The sequence below is a fragment of the Nicotiana sylvestris genome, chromosome 2, assembly GCF_000393655.2.
Source record: "Nicotiana sylvestris chromosome 2, ASM39365v2, whole genome shotgun sequence".
NCBI classification, from domain to species: Eukaryota; Viridiplantae; Streptophyta; class Magnoliopsida; order Solanales; family Solanaceae; genus Nicotiana; species Nicotiana sylvestris.
Genome location: NC_091058.1, coordinates 95,299,689 through 95,313,525, shown reverse-complemented (window position 1 = coordinate 95,313,525; position 13,837 = coordinate 95,299,689). Strand labels below are relative to the sequence as shown.

Below are 13,837 nucleotides of genomic sequence, written 5' to 3'. Positions count from 1 at the left end.
ATGAATAAACCTGTGCAATATAGCGTACAAAAATAATAGGAAGCAGATAACCATGATGGCAACAATGATCAACCAGTGATATAAATAGCAGACAACCAGAACACCATAAATGTTTCTCAACAAATAATAAATACAAGTGCAATCAATTAATCAAGTCCTTCAAATATAAATCTTTCGCTTATAAATCCTTCAAGTAATAATCTCTAAGATAATATGTTTTTCAATAAATATATTATATTAGAGATTATTACTTGAAGGATTTATAGGCGAAATATTTATATTTGAAGGACTTGATTAATTGATTGCACTTGTATTTATTATTTGTTGAGAAACATTTATGGTGTTCTGGTTGTCTGCTATTTATATCACTGGTTGATCATTGTTTCCATCATTGTTATCTGCTTCCTATTATTTTTGTACGCTATATTGCACAAGTTTATTTGGTAGTCTGGTCCTAGCCTTGTCACTACTTCGCCGAGGTTAGGCTAGGCACTTACCAGCACATGGGGTCGGTTGTGCTGATACTACACTCTGCACTCTTTTGTGTAGATCCCAGTGCTGTACATTTCGGACCGCAGTGAGATTGATGTTTCTTGTTCATCAGGCGACCCGAGGTAGTCCTGCAAGTGTTCGCAGGCCTTGGCGTATCCTTCTATCTACTATTCCTGTTTCTTTCATGTATTTCCGGAGACAATGTTGTATTTATTTCTTTCAACCTTTATTTGTAGTACTCCTAGACAGTCTGTGAAGTTGTGACACCAGTCTTGGGTAGATTTGTTATGGATTGGTATTAGCAGTATTATTAAAACTTTACAATGCAACCTTCCGCTTATTCAATTCTGTTGTTATCTAATTGTTGGCTCTTAACTGTTATCGGATTAAAAATGGAAACAAGGTAAATAGTTCAGTTGGTTGGCTTGCCTAGCTTTCACTAGTAGGCTCCATCACGACTCCCGAGGGCGGGAAATCCGGGTCGTGACACATACCAAGCATCAGATGCAGGCCCATCTAAATCCTCTTCACCAGCATCGGTCCCCGGTGTAGCGGGGTCATAACCGCAGGCAATCCCAGCGTCACTCGCCTTACATGGGCATCTTCAAAATTGGCCTCAGGAACCTTCCCTGCAGTCATCAAATTCCTATATATGTCCAGCTAAGCCTCAGCGTGGATCCACATCTCATATAAATATCGTGGAATGTCAGGGAAAGCAGAAGTATGAGAGGAGGACGGTAAAGCCAATAGCCGCGCCTTCTCGGCCTCAAGAGCGGCAACTTGATCACTAAGGCTCGAGACATCTCTCTCGAGCCCACCAATTCGCTCGTCAAGATATGCCTCCCTTAACGCAACCGTTTCCGCATCATTTGCACGTTCAGACTTGAGCACGCGGATAGAGTCCTCTAATGCCGCCACCTTTGCCAAAGCCACTACCCTGGCCTCCTCGATCTCCTCCAACTCTACCACTTTCTCGATAAACTCACTAGTCAGGCCGGCAACTCTGATCGAGCTTTGCTCAAGCTCGGTCCATAGGGACGCCACTTATGCTTGAAGGTCAACACACTCAGCTACGACCCCCTTGCTCAACTCGAGTTCGTCTTCCTTGGCCCTAAGCGCCCCCTCGAGCTCACTGCATTTGCCGATGGTCCACACAAGCTCCTCGTCCTTCTAGTCCAACTCATCTCTAAGGGACTAGAGGTTACCACCTGCTCTAAAGCGTGCACGTATCTCACGGTACTTGTCGCGATGCAAGTGGTACTTCAAAACCATTTTCTGGAAAACAACTTTTCGCTTCTCCTCTCGGCGGGCACTCTCGATCTCCAAAATGAGAGTCTAAAAAAAAGAGAAAAGAAAAGAAAAAGGAAGAGCCAAAAATAGTTAGTAAAGATAGAAAGAGGAGAAGGGCGCAAAGTGAAAAAATAATGAGGAAGAAAATTCACCCTCAAAGCCATCCCAGATGTGCCTAATGACAAATCGGCATCCCTAAGCAATTGTAGAATCCTGTTCTCGGCAGCAAAGCAGAGAGGGGCCAAAGAAGGGACCAAGCTCGCCGTATCAGCTAACAAATTGTAGTCCAAAAAGATAACAATCGAACGAGAACACCCATCCATTCTCACCTCAACTCGGGTAAAGCCTTCGTCGAATAACCTCTTATCATCGAGGTCGACATCGAAGCCGGATTTGTAATCGTCTACGATCACTTTTTTTGCCCTCTCCTCGGCCGAGGAGGGAACGTCGACCCACTCTGACGTTAACAGATCACTCCTCGGAATGACCGCAGTTGCCTCTGGTTGCTTCCCTTCTTCCGCGGAAGCAATCTCCACATTTGACGGGGGCATAGTCTCTATGTCCAAAGCCATATCGCCCCCGGTTCGGCCGTGGTCAACACGGGATCACCCCCGTGGGCCCCTTATCCTCGATCGTTTCACCGTCAACCTCTATTCTCCGTCTTTTTAGTGGAGCCTCTTCCTCCTCGCCCTGCGCTGACTCATCCACCAAATTAAACACTGAAGAATCCGGAATCTCCGCTAGTGGGGCAGCAGACTAGCGGCTAGGTCTATGTGAGATCGGGGTCTGAGAAGGAACAACAATCTAAACGGACTCTCCTGCAACCACGACGAGTAGAGGCCCATTCGAAGCACCCGACTGACAAAAAGCGTGAGTAAGAGCCCTCGCCCTCCTCGAGGCCCTTCAACCTACCAACAAAGAAAGACTTAAGTAAAAAATAAAGGAGAGAAAAGATGGTACGAAGGTCAAAACAACTAAGATCGAAATAAAATGACTTACCGGCCGAAGGATTGCGCCCAAACCTCTCATTGAACTGCGACCACTCATGGATCCCCACCATGTGAGGCAAAATTTAGCTCACCCAGTCATGAATGTCGACGACTTCCGAACGAGGATCCTTCTCGACTACACAAAAAAGAAGAGAAGGGGGGAACAATTAGGTCACCAAAGAGAAACAACAAACAGCCAGTTGGGAGAAATACTTACGAGCAAAGTTCCACTCCTCGGGAAATCACATGTTCCGTCCTCACGTAGAAGAAATTGACCCAAAAATGACGATTTGTCTTATCGTCCATCTTCACCACCAATCCTTTGGTCCCACGATGGCGAAGGTGTATCATCGTACCCCTGTGGAAACTTGGGGCGAAGAGGTGAAGCAGATGACGGATAGAAATTCTACGGTTGGATAGCTCTGCATACTTGATACGCATAAGGAAAAGCTTATAGATGTACGGGAAGAGCTAAGCCGGAAAAAAGCCATAATAGCGACAGAAGTCCTCCGCCAAGGAAGGAAGAGAAAACGTATAGCCAACGTCAAATGGGTACGCGTAGAATGTGTAGTATCTTCGGCGATGTATCTGCACCACGTCGTTACCAGCGGGGATAAGTTCGACATGATCTAGAACTCGCCATTTAGACCTAAATGCAACAAGTGTCGCCGCATCCATCTCAAAAACAACGGGCTCAGGATCATCTTCAGGTCGTTTTAAGAAGTCCGACCTGATCCTCCCCGAACGTGAAATTATCTCATCCATGGTGGGGAAACTCTCATCTTTTACAATGGCCACTCCTTCTTCATGAGAAGGCATGTCCACAGTCAATGGGACAAGATTAGAAGCTCCCTCAAGGTTTGAAGATGCACCAGTCATTTTTTTGTTATGTATATAAGAAGAAAGTGCAAATGTGAAAGGGTAACAATAGCAGAAAACGCTAAGAGAAGTAAGAGACAAAGATGCAAGAATTCTGAAAAGAAGAAGGGGAAGCTTGAAGTTTCGAATGCTTAAGAAATGCAGCAGCTCAAATGAGGAATTCTCATCCCTAGTTATAAGAATATTGGAACCCTAATCGAGAAAGCCAAACGCCTCCGCATTGATTTCGAAACTGAAGAGGCACAGGAAACGACGTAACGTATTGGGAACATGCGCCATAATGACGCATGAGGAAGTGATGACATTTCAAACTGACGTAACGGTCAGATGTGGCTCTTAAAGCGCCATGTCGTCACCTCGCCATAAAAATGTTATTCCTCAGGCAGCATGCCCAAATTTCACAAATTGCAAATGGCGAAGTCCGTCCATCGAGCTCATCCAAAAAACAACCTCGACGGGCGGAGGGACTAACTGTATGGGTCAAAATCTGACCAAAAAAATCTTGCCTAAGAGAGGATTACTAAGAGGCGATTAGGCCGAGGTCGTGCTCAAGATGGAAGGAACCTATTGGCGAGCTGAGTAGCTAGGGTCGAGCTTGAGTACTCAGATCAGCCCGAACGACTAGTTTAGTAGTAAGATATTATAGGGGAATATTCCACAGAGTATTCTCTGCACTTGTACTTTCAGTTAGTAAGGGATATGTCCCATATAAGGGGGATTAGAGAGAGAATGAGAGGGTATGTAATATTCTATATGATAAGTTCTCTCATGAAAAGTTGACTCTGAAGTAAATTACAAATACTGTCTTTACAAAAAGATTCGATTTGTTATTGATCTCACACTTTCTCACATCAGATCCGAGAAAGCTTTCTATATTCTCACGTTTGTTTGTCTTACATCATTGTTAGAGGGAGAATCATCCACCTCATTGAATATTAAGGTGAATCATTATCTTTATTTACATTTATTGCCATTTAATATATTTATTGCTTGCCATTATTCTCTCACACACTCATAACAAGACCATTAAATTCCCCTTTGCATTAAATTGGTTTAAATGCAATTATACATTTTTCATATCAACCGATTTGAGATCTAGGATTTATTATGTTCAAATAGGACTTACCAACTATTTCTTTATTTAATTAGTTTAACAAAAAGACTTAATACTTTTTGGTCAAACATTACCGGCAATTACAGAATTACATCATTGAAAACTTCCACATTTGGGGAAGATTTGAAAATGCTTTCTTATGCAATGGACTTTGTAGTCCTCAACTTTATTCTCATTTCACATGTGAGAGAGAGTTAACTCTGTTGGAAAAATATTGGATTATGGAGAATAAGATATAGCTTGAGGCGTGTCAAAGACACTGTCTTTAAGGATATTTTGCTCACACCGTGATAAATAAAATTAGGCATATCCCTCAGGATTCAACAAGCTCTTCTAGTATAATTAGGAGCAAAAACAACAAAGATTATTGAATAAAAGAAAACCCAACACAAAAGAAAAGGGAAGAAAAGTTTTAGCTTTGTTCACACTTATTTTTTTCTTCATCCTCCAAATAAACAAACATATACTTATATATGAAATCCAAAAAGGACATCTGATTGTTGGCAAGAAAACGTTAGAAACCAAGGCCATTAAGACTCTTAAATTGCCAATTGAATTTTCAACAGTAACCTTCAAATTAGCATTCAATATTGAGAATTATTTTGTCCCAATTGATTTCAAAATGAAACTAAGTTTCTATTACAAATATATTTAAATAATTACTATAATAATGACTTATTAATATCATAGTAAGAAAATGAATCTAGACATAATTTTAGAATATTTCTTTTTGAGTTATCAAAATTATTTTTCTAACAATCCCTCACATAACTCAAAAAGAATATTAAGTAATAGAGTAAAATAAAAAGTTTTGCTGGGTTTTCACAAATGAGCATAATGCGTTGAATCTGGTGTCTCTTGGACTATGAACCAAACCTAGATAAAATAAGATTAAATTTACAGAATAATTGGTGAAGTTTAGAACTTCTATGAACCAAGAATTCTTTTGTAAGTTTAGTGTCTTATCTATCACATTCTACTCGCACACACTTTGTTGTGTGTCATGGTTTTGCGCTAATAGGCCATGCATGCGCCTGGTTTTCATGAGTGCTCTAGAAATTTTGCCACAAATTTCATAGGAACGGCCCCATTCCACACTCGTATAGATCCATCCATCAAGTGTATTCTGCAGCACAATACACTACCTATAAAAAGGTTATGGATTATTGGATTAAGAGTTTAATAATTCAACCCCACATTCTTTGCAGTCTTGCACTATGTACACATACACCATAGGAAGAGACATACTTTAATAGTGCACATTTGATCAACTAATGACTTGTTATTACCCATATGAACCTACTTCATGGGATCTCCAATCATATAGGTTGGGTTACCATCATTATTGATACATCTCAAATTGACAAAAGTCTCAATCCCTCGATGTTTTACTTATAAGTGAAATGATCGGCCAAATCCTCTTTTGACTACACATAATATGTATAAAAAATTCTCATCTTTAAGCAATTGCTTTATGACATTATATCTTAAAATAATATGTCAACTTTTCCCATTGAAAGATTTATTTTCTTACAATAGCTATTGCACCTTGGCAATCCCAATTCATCGACACAAATATTGTCGGTTTAATTCCTAGTGGAATACACTCCAAGAGGTTACTTAATCAGCTTCACTGGCAGGCAATTTTAATATCATACACCCACCCAAGGTGATCACACACTAACTAGCTAGATTTTTCTCATCTGAATCAGAGATTCAATATCTTCACCGTATCTTTCTAATACAGTGGAAAATCCACATACAAAATACTAACTTATAGTATTTTTCAAATAAAGTATAAAATCATCTCAAATGAAGTAAAAGTTTACTTTTGTACAAGTGCCTTTTGAAACATCTTTCAACACATAAGAATTTAGTTTTCTTTTTGGTATCTTCCATATTATAATACCAAAGTAAAATTTTGTAAATATAGAAGCAACTTTAACTTCTACAGAAATATCTCAAATCAGTAGGAGACGGGTCATAATTCAACAATTTCTTCACCCAAATGGCTAAAAGACCAGAAGAAACATAACTTTTCAAAACCAAAAATATAAAATATTTTTTATCTTCCAATACAAATTTTTGCTACAAAAAAATCTCAATTTTGTAAGCCTTTATTATGACATTAATAAACAATTTTTATCACATTTTTCTTTCTTAGGATAAGGCTATATAACCCTGGACATCACGGTCCCCCACATTTTCGAAAATTTCAGGTTAAAAAGATAACTTTTCCATAGCTCATAAAGAGTTCTACTTTACAAATAACAAGCTACTAATATAGCTTCACCCAAAGATTATCATATGGATCAATAAGCATGCAATTTATTAATTAATTAAAAAGTCTCAATATCTTAAGTAATAAATATTTAAATCCGGTACATCATCTTTTACAATTCTCATTCACTCAAATCTCCAATTACAGGAATAGAATTAACCCGTCCAAAAAATAAAAATTTATTTAGAAAAATTTTCATGCATATGTCTTCTTATAGGTTTAGATAAATCATGTTCATGTGATTTCAAAGAAAATGAAAATACTTCAATTGAAAAATTTGTCAAGCTTGGCATAGCAAATTTCGTCAATTTTGCTATTGAAGAGATTCATTCAGTAACCCAATTTTTCTATTAGATGTTTACCACTTATAAGTGTAATTCTTAATTAACAATAAGAATCAATCTAAAAAAAAAAATAATTCACCACAGATCGAAAAGTCCTACTATCAAATTCACATAGTTTGTGCCGAAGTTGAACACATTAATTCTTGAAGAAATTACAATGAGGTATGAATGCCAATCGAAAGCATGAAAGAATATTTTTTAAGAGCTTTTAGAATAAAGTGGTTTCTTAAATAAATATAATTTTGTACTCGTGATTGAATTATATAACTATACAAATCTATAATTATGTAGGCTTAGGCGCATTCAAACACTAGAAAAAATATACCTTAATTTTGTGGTGCAATTTATCCTCCATAATGCGATAATGCACAAAATTGAAACAACAACTTGATTAACATATTGCAACCCACAAAAATAATTTGAATACAGGATGATATTCTCCATGATACCATTATGAAAATGTGAAGTGCAGATCCCATTTTCAGAATTAGAACAACAACTTGTACATCGTCAAATTTGATTCTCTATAATAAAAGAATGTGGAAATATCCTTAACATTATTGGAAAAATACTGGATTATGGAGAATAAGATTTAGCTTGAGGCGTGTCAAATACACTGTCCTTAAAGATATTTCGCTCACACCGTGATAAATAAAATTAGGCGTATCCCCCAGGATTCAACAAGCTCTTCTAGTATAACTAGGAGCAGAAACAACAAAGATTATTGAACAAAAGAAAACCCAGCACAAAAGAAAAAGGAAGAAAAGTTTTAACTTTGTTCACACTTATTTTTTTTTCATCCTCCAAATAAACAAACATATACTTATATATGAAATCCAAAAAGGACATCTGATTGTTGGCAAGAAAACGTTAGAAACCAAGGCCATTAAGGCTCTTAAATTGCCAATTGAATTTTCAACAGTAGCCTTCAAATTAGCATTCAATATTGAGAATTATTTTGTCCCAATTGATTTCAAAATTAAACTAAGTTTCTGTTACAAATATATTTAAATAATTACTATAATAATAACTTATTAATATCATAGTAAGAAAAAGAATCTAGACATAATTTTAGAATATTTCTTTTTGAGTTATCAAAATTATTTTTCTAACAAACTCGACCACTTGCTGAATGAGTAACTGACACTCATGAATAGCAGAAATCAGAGTACTTTCTCCCTATATAAAAACAAAAAAATAGGTTGTAAATAACTAACGGAAAAGGGCCAAAAATGTCCTTGAACTATTCGAAATAGCTCAAAAATATCCTCTGTTTGTTTTTTGTGCCAAAAATATCCCTGCTGCCTATGTTTTGGACCACAAATGCCCCTAAACTGTTAGTCTTGCCATTGAAGCTGACATGGCAGTCCAACTAGGTTAGATTTGCTTACATGGCCATCCACCTAAGCAATCTAGCATGGCAAGACTATTTTTTCGGAAAAACTATTTTTCCGAAATTTTTTATTAAAATACAAAATCAACATTTATTTCGAAAAAAGTAAAAAATATTTAGAAAATTATTTATTTCGGAATTTTTTTTATCAAAATACAAAATCAACACTTATTCCAAAAATAGTAAAAAAAATTCCGAAAAAATTATTCTTGATTGAGCTTTATGATTTGATTAAAAAACTCCATTATTCTCTTTTGTGAATTTATGATTAGTTTGATTTAAATTTTTAGATACTTATCAGTTATAGCTTCACAAAAGGCACACCTCTACTGTAAGTATCAATTGGTTCATCCGAAGTTCTTATAATTTTTGGAGTTTTCAAATTTTCAAAAATTCCGAAATTTAACTTTAAGTGAAATTTAAAAATTTCACGGTAGAATACTTATTCCGAAAAAAGTAAAAAAAATCCGGAACAATATATTAAAGCACGCTCAAAAATAATTTATTTTGTATATTATATATAATATTTTAATAAATAAATTATTTTTCTGAATTTTTTTTACTATTTTCGGAATAAGTATTTATTTTGTATTTTAATAAAAAAAATCCAAAATAAATAGTTTTTCCGAATATTTTTTACTTTTTGGGAATAAATGTTGATTTTGTATTTTAATAAAAAAATTCTGGAAAAATAGTTTTTTCGAAAAAACAATTTTGTCATGCTGGATTGCTTAGGTGGATGGCCATATAAGCAAATCTAACCTAGTTGGACTGTCATGTCAGCTTCAATGTCAAGACTAATAGTTTAGGGCCATTTGTGGTCCAAAACATAGACGGCAGAGATATTTTTGGCTCCAAAAACAAACGGAGAATATTTTTGAGCTATTTCGAATAGTTCAAGAATATTTTTGGACTAATTATTCCAATTGCTCCCAAGGCAAGAGGTTACAATAAACAAGGTGGACCATGTGCCTCCTACGGGCTACGAGAGATGAGTAACGTTGTGTTGACTTTAGGAACCCTTTGCACGTAATATATCCTGTTAAAAACTTCGGTAAACGTCCTGTGAAATTGTTCCATTACACAGGGGCTAGGAATTAGCTTAATTAATGTCCATTATAGGTTTCTAAGCTAGCTCCCACCTAGCTACTGTTGATTTGAAAAGAAAAGAAAAAAGAAAAAAAGACATTTCGCGCACCAACAGCAATTGTATTATACCTTAGTCTAATATATGACGAATAGTACTTGCTATGCTTACAAATATATGCCACTTAGACTAGCTATAAACTAAGATCGATCAAATGGCTCTTTCCTCTAACAAGACACTTATCAAAGAGGATTTTCTTTTTTTTTTTCCCTTTCACCGTGTAATCCTTATTTTTCATTCTTTTAGGTGCAAAAGAATATATGAGGGGAAGCTTCTTTGCTATAAAATTAGTCATCGACGAATGCCTTAAAATCTGGACCACCCAAAAAGAGATAAGGATCAAAATAAAATCTACTCCTTTAACAAATGAAAAGATAAAGGAGAAAAAAAAAAACAAGATAAGAGTAGCTAGATATGGAATATTTAAAGGGGTGATCATACAATAAGGTTCCTTTTCTGTTCAGTAGTGTATTTCAATCTGCAGCAACATTTTCCTCCTTGATATATAGTACACATCACATATATGTAACTGATACATTCTAGTTATCCATTCTAGTTTCTAATATAACCAATCTACAAAACATCATAACCAACCATACTAATTTTGTAGATCATATGGACCACGTAAGAATCCAGCCCAAAGAAGGGTCGGCATAGCATTTCATATCCTTTCTGGATAGCCATATTTATATCAGGGAACATAACCCGATTTCTCTAACTCTCCGCGCTGAACCTTCATTAGTGTTCATGAAACATTCATGGGCTTGGCATTAAAGACAGACTTTTTGAAGGGAAAACAGCAAGTTCAAATGTATCTTAGTGAGCGTGCCGGAGTGGTTATCGGGCATGACTAGAAATCATGTGGGCTCTGCCCGCGCAGGTTCGAATCCTGCCGCTCACGCTTTTCTTCTTTATTTTGCCCAGTCAAAAAATTGGGTGCAAAAAGGTTTAACGCTAGAAGGAGGGCTTGAACCTCCGACCTTGTGGTTAACAGCCACACGCTCTAACCAACTGAGCTATTCCAGCTGTTTAGTTAACTCTGTGACATAGCAAATATATAATATAGAAAATTTGCATTTTTACAGTAAAATAGAAGAGGTGACAGCAATATGCCTCCTACTGTACTGTTTGTGTCTCGATAACCTGTAAACACGATAGTCAGAAAGTACGAGTACCAATTTTGCCTGCTCTACTTTTTATGAGTTGATTGATGACTAGTATTCACCCTTATAAAAGCTCGATGTTATTATGTGGGCCTAACAATGTTCAAATTAAGAGTGAGGTACGGTTACTATTTATAACATTAAGAAGAATGAAAAACAGAATGTTTCCTCTTTAGACATCTTCTCATACTTATAGAAGCTTCTAGATACTTTGATTAAGTTAGAATGACAAAATGAATTTGTGGACAATAAAATTGCATCGAGAAAATAATCAAGGCCGCAAAATATCGCAAAAATTGTAGTATTTTATTTCAAATATTTGAGTGTATAATCTCTATAATTTCTCTGATTCTACTTTTCTAGTATAAATTCGAGGGCCTTTGAACTTGATCTTGAATTTGAATTTGATTTATCCGTTGCGAACACTTTGATTGTTGCCATGAATTGTATCACGAACAAGTAGCCTTGATCTTGAACGCCTTGTATTTAATTTGACTTCGTTCTTGATCTTGAACTTGATTTCTTGAACTTGAACTTGATTGCTTGAAGCTTGTAGAGAAATTTGCGGTGTTTGATCCACGAGCTCTCTCTTGCTTCTTGTTATAACTTCTGGTGTCTTTTCTGAGTTATGAAGACCCCTATTTATAGTTGTGGAAGGGAGGAGTTGTGATAAGAACAAACTCTTTCCGACCAATCAAATTGAAGCGTGACATGGCTGCATTTGATTGGTCAGAACATGTCACTTGCACACGTGGCGTGATTTTATTGGTTTTTTAATTTGATTTGGCATGCCTTGTCATTTTGACACGTGACATAATTTCATTGGCTCTTCGGTTTGACTTGGCATGCCACGTCATTTGACATGTGACACCAAACTAGGCCTCTAGGAAAATGACATCTTGGGCTTAATGAAATGGGCTCATCACTTTAGCCCAATTAAATGGGCTAGCTCAATGACTTAAGACTTATTTATTTAATCTATATATATTGGACTTATATAATTAATTCAATTATATTAGCCCATAATATTTAGTTGGACTAATATATTTAATATATAGTCCATATTATTTTATCAATTTATATTCGATAAAATTTAAATACTTACAAGTGCCCTTTACTTCAAGACTTGTCAAGGTGTAGACTTGTGGAGCTTCTAAGACAAGACTTGAAAAGTTTGTCAAAGACAATTACTATTCCATTTGATTGACTTCTTACAACTGCTCAATTATTCTCCTCTCATGTACTTGTTTTATAATGTAACTTGAGAAGAATGGAAAACAAATGTGAGCCTTTCAGTGAAATTTCATTTATTTGTGTGAAATATTTTTATAGCTTTGTTTTTTTAGTAGTCAAATTCCGCACTCGTATTTATATTCGAATTCGCTCCCCCGAATCTTAAAATTTAGATTTTGCTGAATTCGATACTCAAATTCTTAGATTTTGCTGAATCCGATGTTCGAATCCTTCTCCGTATCGGATACCCGCACCCGAGTCTGAGCAACTTAGATTAAAATTACATGCTTTCAACGGATTTACAATATTGGATATATGTCGATTTCCTTAATTTGGTCGTTGAAATTGTCCGTCGAAATATCAGTGCTATACTGTCCAAACGGCTATTTATTTCTAGCACTGAAACTAAAAAAAAGGACCGGAAATCCCAGAAGGTGACCTTGTGTAAAATGGACTACAATGACGATTTGTATTCCATCCATAATGACGATTTGTAAAATAGACTTGTGTAAAGATAAGCCTACAATCCATAATGAAGATTCCTTTGTATTTCACTTGGACTCTTCACAAATCCTACTAAGGGAGAAATTCAAAAATAGCCAGATTTACAACTGGTCGTTCAAAAATAGCTCAATTTCAAAAGTAATCGAAATTTAGCCATTTTTCATGTAAAGATAAATTTGAGCGAAAATACTGTTCAAAACCCGGAAAATATGCCAGTATATTATACTGGAGTTCCAGCATAAGTATGCTTGAACTCCAGCATATTATACTGGAGTTCCAGGATAAGTATGCTGGAACTCCAGCATAATATGATGGAGTTCTGGCATAAGTACACTAGAACTCCAGCATAATATATTGGAGTTCCAACAAGTATAATTGTCCAGTATAATATACTGGAGTTTGGAGCTCTGGTGCTCCAGTCTTCAGTATATTATACTGGAGTCAGCAAAGTATACCGGTCCAGCATAATATGCTGGAGTTCATACACAGGTGCACCGAACTCCAGTGTATTATGTTGGACCGGTCTCTGTTGCAGAAAAATAGTGGTTATTTTTCATTGACTTCGTAAACGCTGACTATTTTTGAATGACCAGTCCGAAAACTGGCTATACCGTGCTATTTTTACAGAATTAAATTGGGGCATTTGCATCTATACCCGTTTTTTGGGTCACGTTTTAATTTGTGCCCGCTTTGCAAAAAAAATTGCAAGCGTACCCACTTTTTCGCGTAACTTCTGCATACGGGGCTGAAATAGCAAAGGCAATCACGCAAAACTTCAGCATTCTAGTAGACAAGCCTGAAGTAGCAAGTGTGCTGAAGTTTTTGTTTGTAATTGCTGAACTTAAGCATAGTAGCTGAAGTTTTGTTCTCTATTTGCTGAAGTTTTTATTTGTAATTGCTAAACTTAAGAATAGTAGCTGAAGTTTTGTTCTCTATTTGCTGAAATTTTTGTTTGTAATTGCACTAAATAAGCTGAAGTTTTTTTATCCTAGATTCATTAGTTTTGTC

At 36.2% G+C, this 13,837-nt stretch overlaps 2 non-coding genes across 2 annotated transcripts; one reads left to right on the top strand and one right to left on the bottom strand.

The window, feature by feature from the left end:
* Positions 1–10,748: 10,748 nt before the first annotated feature.
* TRNAS-AGA (transfer RNA serine (anticodon AGA)) lies at positions 10,749–10,830 on the top strand. Its single transcript has one exon. It is a non-coding gene; the product is annotated as a tRNA-Ser (tRNA).
* A 51-nt stretch (positions 10,831–10,881) lies between these two features.
* On the bottom strand, positions 10,882–10,955 carry TRNAN-GUU (transfer RNA asparagine (anticodon GUU)). The gene has a single exon. It is a non-coding gene; the product is annotated as a tRNA-Asn (tRNA).
* Positions 10,956–13,837: the final 2,882 nt, after the last annotated feature.